Raw genomic sequence first — 10,321 nt, 5'->3', positions numbered from 1 at the left:
AAAATTGTTTATCAATGTCAGGAAATAAACGTGGTTATTTCCTTGAAATGCTAATGTGGAACCACTCAGTGAAAAGGCAGTTCTAATCCAAGCTCGCCAACAGCGGTGTTGTCATAGGATCCCATTAAATTAGAAAGTATTAATCTAGTCTGTGTGGTTGGCTACGGGGCAGGGCATTTTGTCTGTCTTTAAATGAGTCGGTTTTTAAAAGTTAAAATCTGGAAATGGAAAGAAAGACTATATGGTTAGTAGTGATTATAGTTGGCAATGCGAACAAAAGAACCTGGTTCCCTTTCAATGGAATTGTTTTAATTCATTAAATTATCAGAAAATTCCGGTCCTCACCATCTATTCCAGGAGCATGCGGTAGGTGGCACCTAAAAGCTCTTTGGAGGCGAGCAGGCGCCATTTAAGCAGGAGCAGCGGCCTCTGCAGCAGCTGGCACATCTGAGAAGGCAGAGATTGAAGAGAGAGGAGGAGGAGCAGCGTGCAGCGGCGGTGACCGTGCCAGGCCGGCGTGGCTCAGGCCAGCGCAGGTGCAGGGGCTGTGGGCGGGCGGAGCGCGGGGCGCGGGGCGCGCGGCGGGAGAGCAGCTGACCGCGTCGTCACGGCGGCGGGAGGGAGCGCGCTGCGCCTGCCTCCGGGAGGAGCTGCATCCACACAGCCTGCGCTGTCCTGTCCTGCGCGAGCGGAGCTCTGAAGAGGCTCTGAGCGGAGTTGTGTTCCTCCCCAGGTAACCGATTTCCCCCTTCTGCCGTGGCCTCGCTGCGTCCGCCCTGGGGCACGGGCGGCTTTGGCTTGATTGTTTGCCAGCCCCTGGAAAGGGATTACCGCTCTCTGGGAGGGCGAGTCCGCGTGTAAATACCGGAGTTGTTAAGGGGGGAAGAGACCTGCATTTCTGTATCCTTGTCTGGAAGGGTGAGCATCGCTCCTACCCTTGTCTGAAACACGTTCTTTTTAAAAAAATCTGTATCTTACATATTATTAGGGATTCCTTGCAAAACAAGAGTTACCGTTTTGGAAAATTCTATGGTGCAGGTGTTTCTGTTAACCTGGAAGTTTAATGGATTGTAGGAAAAGTGTAAGAAGATGTGGTCTAAAGTGAGAAAAAATGCCAAGCACATTAGAGACTGCCGTTTGCTTCGGCATGCTTTCCACCTCGACTGCTTCACTTCATGGGCTTGGCTGAGACCTGTCTGAATCTTTTGTTTGTCTTTTTAAAGAATGTGTTTCATGGTATCCGTATGTGTTCCTTTCCTCTCTCTTGTTGTAAGAGCAGAAGATGGGCAAGGGGCTGCATCCAGTCTTTAATTGTAAGACTGGTTTCCTATCAGATGACAATGACTGCTGACAGCTCCCAGGCTCACCTGCAAAGCAGTGCTAGCTTCGGGCAGTGTGGGAAACTGCCTCTGTCGTCCTCTCTTGAAAAATGCTGTTTTTCCTCTTTAAAACTCCAATTCACATTCTATGTGGGTTTGGGAGACTTTTAAACTACAAGCTCTATGAATCATCTGTTACATCAATTGAATGTTGGAATATAACATTGTGGTGGAATTCAGTTTCTTCCTACTGTGCAGAGACACAGCTTGCCTTCCCTAGGAATTTATTTTACATATTTGCCCTTGTTATATTTTAAATGGATCCCCTCGCATGTGAGAAGCTAGTCTAGCATATCAGAACTTTTCTGCTTCAAACTAAAAATTTTCAAAAATATTATTTTTAAGGAAGATTTTCTAGGTAACGCTGAAAGTCTGGAGCGTTTTACATTCCAAACCAGTCACAATATGCTCCATTTCCAGTGGCATTTGGATTCGAGGAGGTGGAGTGGGAGGGAGAGAAAAGGGGAGGATAAAATTAGAATAAAATTAACAAATTTGTAGGGGAATCATACTTTTTTCTTGGTTATTGCCTGAAATTGCAAATTGTCCACAATTTTCCCTATCTCTGGAAATGCAGGAGGCTCTGTGGGCTGGGGACAGGAAGACACAGTTCATTTTATAGAAATAAAAGATACAGTGGCAAGGAAACATTTTCATCCCATTTAACAGATGGCATTTAATTTGGTAATAGTCTCAGGCGGGCACAGAGAAAGGAAGGGGCAGGGAGGGGTAATTGCCGTTGATACCAAGGCGTGTATACCGAGAACTGCTGCTCACACTTCAGTGATCCCTGCAGATGGGCAGTATGTGTTCATGGTTATTGTAGAAACCTCCAGAATCTTTGTTACACCTTTAATAGACTTGTTCCTAAGAGGCGACTCAGAAAACAAACAGATGGAATGCCAAGTTGTGAAAGTCACTTTTCAGTTTGTGTCTAACAACTCAGCATTCTCAGCAAAGCAGTTTCCTCATGAGAAGAGCAGAGGAGATCTTTATTTATTTATTTATTGTATGTTGTTCCTATCCTATACACCCACACACAAGTTTTACTGTATTGGAAATGTATTATTTCAGTGGTAAATACTGCATATCTTACTGAAAAATTAAAACCTTTTAAAAAACAACTGGGGTGCTTTTGTCAAAAAGAGAGTGTATCTGTGATAATAAAAATGTACTGGTCATTCTTCTAATTTGGAGGCCAGAGTTGATATGTTGAAAATTAACCTGTTGATTTAGACAAAATCATCATTTCCCTATGATAAATGCAGTAAATTTTTCCACCAGAGAATTTCTTTGTTAGAGGAGCATTCAGTTGTCTGGGTTGAGGTGGTTGCCTGCCAGCTATTTTAAGTAAAAAAGTGTTTAGTGCTGATCTGTAACTTTGGATTCAGATAACAACCATCCCCAATTCTCATTTATAGGGTGGATTGGCTCTATCTATCATCAGTCTATCTGGTATGAGCACTGATAGTAGACAGATGTCTCTTTCAGAATAGAACTGATTTGTAGGACACTAATTGATTTTGGTTATGATTTTTCCAGGAAAACAGCTACTCAATCAAAAGAGAATACAACGGTTGTTATGTTGTCCAAATTGCTGATGGCTTTTTAAGAGTTAAATTTACTAATTCATGCATACATATTTAAATAGGAACTTAAAATTATTTAACTGATGTCAAATAATGCTTTAGTTTTCCGTTTATTACATGGTTTGCGAGTCTCTCCTCACTGACAGGAAGGACTTTTGGAAGTACTCAAAACAAATGACCCCTCATTCTCTCCTTCTTTGCTCTCAGCCACTGGCAAATTTAGAAAGAGATTCCTTATAGGTGACTCCTTAATGCAGTGTTTTCTTATAAATCAGTACTGTACAATAGAATTGAAATGTGTGAGGCACGTGCAGAGTTTAAAATGTCCTAATGGTCGTAATAGAAAAGTAAAGTGAAATTAATTTTAATTTTAGTTTTTTAAAAATTTTTAATTTTATTTTTTAATTTTTAATTTTTTTAATTTAATTGATTTTAATTTTGATTTTAAAGGTGAAATTAATTTTAATACTATATTTAAGCCAGCATATTAAAAAATGACCATTTAGATATAATCCATAGAAAATACTAATAAGATATTTTACCATTTTAAATGACTACTGAGAAGGCATCTCAATTTGGATTCGCTGTGCTTCCAGTGTTCAATAGCTCATGCAGCTGATGGCTATTGTATTGTCCAGCACAGCTATAGATCATTAATCAATTGAGGGTAATTTAAAAGCTAAAGCCTTCGGCGCCATCACCAACTAAGCACTATCAAAAATAAATATACAAATGGTCTCAGATTGCTGTGAGATATGTGTCCTTCTCTTTCCTGCCGTTAACTGTTGTGCTGTCTTGAACCTCTTACTTGGTTCTTTGTCAGGAAGACAAGAGGATTAGATCAAATACCTCCTGTGATTCTATAAAAAATAACCAGTGATTAGACATGGGGGATCCAATCTGCATGCAGCCTAGAGGCTTATTGTGGCAGAAACAACGGAAAACAGGTATGCCTGATGGGCGTCATCATTTTGCACCATTACTAACTTCCATCCCAAGAAGTACTGCCCACCCCACCCTGCACCTGGGGTTTGCTTCAGCATAATTCTTGATTACAGAGATCAGCAACTTAGTCCCCAAGACCCATTATGAATCATTCAATTTTCATATAATTTTTTTATTGAACAAGCAGCCGCAAACCCATTATAAAACTAATAAACAGCCAGTGGCTATTCTTTACTATGCAATAAAATATATTACACAAATCTTTCAGTGTTATTCTTTACTGGTGTATTTTCAATGTTTGTGTCTATTTATTTTGACACCATTAAAGTTTAGGGTGAAATCTAATGCTTTACAAATGACATATGAATACCGAATTCTTGAAATACAGAAATTAATGGCCTTAATGAAAATATATCCATTTCTTTATCTAGTCCCTGAATACCTCCATGATCAGTGAGTGCTTGTGGGGTGGGTACCATTTCCATCACATGGTTCTCTGTCTCAAAAATTATCATAGGAGATTTAAAGAGGGCAGCGTTTTGTATGAAAGGATTTGGGGCAATATTTTTTAAAGCTAATTAATGTCTGCAAAGTGATAATTTTTCTGAGGAAATAACGCAAGAACTTTCCATTATGCCTTCCCATAATAAACACACACACTCCGCCCTACTTTAACATCTTCAGATACTCATTAGGGCTCAAAGAAGCCTTTGAAGGAGGAAGCTTTCTTTCCTCTGTCATCCTTACATTCTGATTGTTTTATTGGAGCACCTTTGTGACTTTTGAGTTTGGGGATTTCTCTCTAGAAGATGCTGAGCAAAAAGGAAAAGTGATCAGAACCCAGGTTTCTTCATTGAGGAGAATCCAGGTGGAGTCCACTCAGCTCCCTATTTGCATACAAAAATCCAGCTCAATGCCATTTTTGTATAAACTTAGACTCATCTCCCCAGCCTTACCACCCAGCTACCTACTGCCCCAATAACATGCATACAACACACACGATCAGTGGAGTATCTCATTGCCTCCTTGCCTATAAAACAGTCATCTGACACTTAAAAAAGGATTGACTAAGCCTTTTGCTTCCATCTCTTCACCTTTGTGCTTCTCTTTTGGAACCATTTTGGCCTTTACTGGGTTCTTACAGAATGAATGGGAGTGGACCACAAAATGTAAAACTGACATTAGCTTTTTAGTAAGGTATGTGTTAAGTGTTTGCAAGCCGAGAAGAGATAGAACCACGGATAATAGAAATGGCTGGGCAAACTAGATTTTGAAAATAACCTAAATTTATCTGACTATCACGACAACCATGTGCTTATCTATTTTTAAAAAATGTTGCCAGGTTTACATATAATGCTTTGTGTATCTTTTTTGTTCTTCCATTCTTTAAATGCTAGTTAAAATTCCTCCATATATTCAATTATTTCAAGATGCAGAAATAAGTTGTTGGAACAAATATTTAAACAAAGAATGAAAAGGTAAATATGGGAGAATTTTTAATGGTCTCAGAGTAGGGAAGGGCTTTTTAAGGATGAACTCAAACTGAAATACTAAAAAGGAAAAGTTTGTTAAATTGGATCCACAGAAATTTGAAATTTTAAATTTCTTTCCAGGAGACAATATAAAATAAACAATATCAAAGGGAAGATATTTGTAACATATTTTAAATGAGGCCTATTTTTTTAAACACAGTGGTTCTCAAATTCTGTAAGCATCAGAATCACCTGATGGCCTTGCTAAGCCTGAGATTGTGATTTCAGACCCATGCGACTCTGATTCAGCTGATCTGACTCAATGGGGACCTGGTGTTTCTAATAAGGTCCCAGTGAAGGGAATTGTGCTGATCTTCCAAGCACAGTTGGAGAGCCATGGCCTTAATCTAAGACAATACCATCCTTGCAAACTACTAGAAACTGAGCCAAGAACAAGAACACACCAGTTCCAAAGATACAAATACCAATTACTTTTAACAAATGATGCTCAGTGTCACCCAAATTAAGCAAATGCAATTAATTTGATAATGAGAAACACATCTTGTTTCAATGAAAGGGATCAAAGAGTTCGATAATACTCCATATTATGCAAGGTCTGGGTAAGTAGCACTTATACACCATCATGGAACAGGTGATGGAGAAGTTGGCAGTAATTTTCAAGAGCAACAGACATTCGCTACCAAATTTGAAATGTACCTACCCTTTGATTCTGCAGTTCCATTTATGGGAGTTTTCTCTACAGGTAGGCTCAGAAACATAAAATATTTATGTATAAGGCTATTCATTGAGAAAAAGACTGAAAATACCAAGAAAGTGGTTAATAAATGATAGCTTGTCCCTCAGCAGCATCTTTTGAAGCTGTTAAGAAACACAATCTGGCTCTATATACGCTAGTATGAACAAACCTGTAGATGGCTCCCAGCTTGCTATGCGTCAGTGTATGATGTTTTGACTTTACAATAGTGGGAATGCTATATACATTCAGTAGAAACTGTACTTTGATTTTTGATTCTTTCCTGGGCTGGTGATATGCAGTGGTATATGGTATGATCCTCTCTCACGATGCTGGGCAGTGGCAGTGAGCCACAGCTCTTAGTTATCCACATGATCGCCAAGGGAAACAACTCATACTCTATAATTGACTGTGTTGCCAGAAGACTTTGCCCAACTGTTGGTTAATGAAAGTGTTCTGAGCACATTTAATGTAGGCTAGGCTAAGCTATGGTATACAGTAGGTAAGTTGTATTAAATGTATTTTTGACATAATATCAATTTGTGAGGGGTTTATCAGGACATAGCCACGTGGTAAGTTGAGAAGCAACTGTACATGAAACACTGTGGATGTCGTACTTGCATGTATTTGTCTACCTCTCTGACTAAATAGCTATCAATTGATATGTCTCTCTTTGACAATGTACCATTTTGTTAACACCTGATCACAGTGCCGCTTTCTTACCAATGACCACTCAGATCATTTAGTCACATGCTAAATGTTTCACTACCAGCCCCTTTCTTCCCATTCAATTTATGCTTTTGACAAGAGACCATTTCTGGCAATTGAGACAAACATCGTGTTGAGTAAGTTGCCATTGTGAGTTAATGTGAAACAATGAGCCGATTAAGTTAACCCATTGTAGAAATATTCAACTTTATTTTGTTGCATTTCAAACAAAATATTGTTGATTTTCGCATTGGTAACTTTTTGGTGATATTTTTATTCATACAGTGGCATTCTTTAAGAATATTCAGTTGTATTCTCTGTCCTTTAGGACAATTCCAGATTCCACTGAAGTTGAACCACTTCCATTATGGAAACAAAGCCATGTTTGAGGTAGAAGGGTCTTGCCCTGCAATCCTGAGACTACAGATGGAGCCCAGACCTCTTAGTTGTAGGACTTGTAGTAAATAGAAACGTATACTAATTAGAAACTGTGAGTCTTTACCCCAGCATTGAAAGATATGTGAATACCAAATATCATCTTACCTTCTCATTATCTTAAGACTGCAAAGACCAACAGATGAGACTTCCTACTGTGAATCTAGTCTCCCATGGCCTGGCCCTTCTCTGGTCGGGCTTTTGCCACTAGTGTTAAGGCTACATTTGAAATCATGAATTAAATATCCCATGATGTAAACATAACCCATGTTTTCCTCCAAATACGTGTTTTCTTGACCTGTTGGTATAGTTGTCCAGAGTTCAGCTTTTGGTGTGGACCTTATATGAAGCATATGTAGCATTTTTGATGAGTCAGAAAACATACACAGTTATCCATTATAAGCTGTCTAGCATCATCATTGCATTTTTAAATGATTATATAAGTTTCAAAGTTGCTTGGCAATATTATAGGTTAGTCTGAAAGACTTCCTTCTGTGACATTTTAGAATCCAGCACTTCTTGTTCAGTTGTTACTAATTTGGATTGGTTTGGGTGCCTTCCCAGATTAGCTATGATTATTATACCTAGGTGCAATAAAACGTAATTGAAGATTCTGTCTCCAGATACCTGATGGTGTGAAGCGTTCATGCATAGCTTCCTTGTTTTTACTGAAGCCTAGGCCATGTTTCTGGTCCCCTAGGCTATTGTGATTTCTCCTCTTCCACGCGTGTTTGGACTGACCTAAATGAGTTCAAATGTGGATTCTGTCACTAGCTATGTAACAATTCTCTGTGACTTTAACCATCCAGAGTCTCACTTCTCTCATCTGTAAATTGGGGCTACTAAGAGCTAAGTCAAAAGGTATTTTTAAGACAAATCTTGCCTAGAACGTCTGGATTCCAGCTAGGCAGTAAGGATTCAGGCTGTTTGGGTGGTTGATATCTGATGAGCGTTTGAGTGGTTCCTCTTTCTCTGTGTCTCAGACTTTTTCCTCTCTTTCACAACTTGGCATGAAGCCCATTGTCTTATAGTTGTACTTTATTTCTGGGTGGGATTCGGGCTTCAGCTTCAGCCCTTTCTAGTTTACCAGAGCTCACACTCTGAAATGAATGTGAAAATGTTCCCTTTTTTTCTATGTATCTTTCTCTTTTCATTGAACCAACTAGGATTCTATTTTTTTATCTGGTTAAATCCACTTACCTCCTTTTGCCAATGTTCCTTTCCTCTGTTGACTGGACTCATCGCCCCATAGGAGTTCCTGGCTCTAACTGAATTCAGTGGTTTTGAACATGAAAGAACATGCCTTGGTTGATAGTCTTGTTTCTCTAGCCGTGAGATGTTCATCTGTGTAAAGATCCTGGGCATCCTGGCCTTGACTGGAAGCCTGACAAAAGATCCTCCGGTACTAAGGACTGTATGAGGTTATTGATCATTGGATCCAAGACACCTTGGTAGCTATTCCCTCTTACAGCAGTTTTGTTAACCTGCCTGGTCACCATAAAGCAGACACAAATAAATTTTCATTGATTAATGGCTCCTAGGTCCTTATTGCATGCCCTTGCCTTCTGACTTCCTGGATATTGTTCTTCACTCACCAAAGGTGTTGACCCTTGGTTCACTTTCTTCCTCCTGACCTCATGTTCAGATATCATCCAAGGTAACTCCACTCACTTTCCATCACTGTTTTATGCTCCACAGGCACAGGAGGACCTTTTCAGGAGTAGAAACTCTTACATTTCTAGGGGGACCAGAGGGAGCCTCCCCACTCTGATCATAGCACCTCCTTTTCACCCTCACCAGGAACTTACATTTGATCTTGCCAGTGTATTCAACTATTACCTTCTCTTTAAAATGTATACATGCCTATATATCTGTATTTAAAAATTAATTTTTAAAAACTTAACAAATCAAAACTGTGTACCATGTAGCTCCCAATTCATAAACTTTTCTCAGATTCACAACCACAGTCTCAGGAAGTGTTTCTGAGCTTGCCCACTCCTCAATCTACTGCAACCGTCTTCTACCCTGTGGTGCCATCGAAGCGCCTCCTGCCAGGTTCACCAGTGACTTGCATTGCATGGCACCCAGTGGGCACTCGCCAGTTCTCATTTGACTTCCCTTTTTAGTGCCAGTTCAGGCTGTCAAGCCCTCTCTGTTTCGCAGTCTTTGCTTTCCTCGGCTTCTGCAACATAGCTCCTCCATGGAGTTGCTTCTCCTCCTCTGATCGCTCCTTTTTTAAATTTTGTGCAGATCCACTACTTTTACCAAACATGAAATTCTGGAGTCTCTTTAGGCCATGTCCAAGTCATCCACTGCTTTCTCTTTGTTCTTGCAAACCATCTTATCCACACGCTTGTCTTCCATCCCTGCCTCAGTGCAGGTAGCTCCCAAATGTGCATTCAATCCCAGATGCTCTAGCTGGCCTTGGACGTGTATCCACCTGTCTACCTGATGTGAGCCCCTGACTGTCCCAAAGGCACTTGGGGATCTGCATGCTGAAGATTAATCCCATGACTCCTTCCCTAAAACCTGTCTTTTGTCTAGCGTTCTCTCAGCAAATCATTTCATCCTAGCTATGCAGTTCTTTAAGTTGGAAACCTTAGGAGTTTTTCTGATGCTTCCTTCTCCTCCATTCTACCTCCTAACCATTTTTTTCCCACCAACCTATCTATCACTAGCTGCTGTTGATGTCACCATAATTGTTTTCTGCCTTCCCTGCTCTCACCTTAGCCCAAGCTGCCTTTGTTTTTGACCAAATTGCTCACTTGACAGAGAAGCCAGGGTCCCTGCAGTGGCTGCCCTCTGCCCTCTACAAGCCTCACATGATGTCAGCATGCCTTCTTTTCCAGCCTCACCTCACGTGGCTTTCCCCTGGTGGCCCATGGTGGCACCTGCCTTCCAGTATGTGAAAGGTTCCATGTTGTCCCCCTCCCCGGGGCCTGCCTGGGGCACATCGTGTTGGTCTGGTTTCATTAATCCATCTACAGCAGAGAGCCCTGGATATCATCAAGCAGGAGCATTGCCCTGTCAGTGAAATAG

General features: G+C 40.4%; 1 protein-coding gene across 2 annotated transcripts in view; it reads left to right on the top strand.

Annotated features, from left to right (window-relative positions):
• Nucleotides 1–412: 412 nt before the first annotated feature.
• Nucleotides 413–10,321, top strand: part of DIRAS2 (DIRAS family GTPase 2) — a 30,699-nt gene continuing 20,790 nt past the window's right edge. The window contains exon 1 of one of the 2 annotated variants that reach the window (XM_032260440.1): nt 413–733. The gene's annotated coding sequence lies outside the window, so the exon portion shown is untranslated. The other variant, XM_032260441.1, reaches the window with a different exon arrangement.

The sequence above is a fragment of the Sapajus apella genome, unplaced genomic scaffold (genome assembly GCF_009761245.1).
Source record: "Sapajus apella isolate SASKATOON/1434 unplaced genomic scaffold, GSC_monkey_1.0 scaffold118, whole genome shotgun sequence".
Taxonomy (NCBI): domain Eukaryota; kingdom Metazoa; phylum Chordata; class Mammalia; order Primates; family Cebidae; genus Sapajus; species Sapajus apella.
The sequence above is the reverse complement of the archived record's forward strand: the minus strand, read 5'-3'. Positions and strand labels throughout refer to the sequence as shown.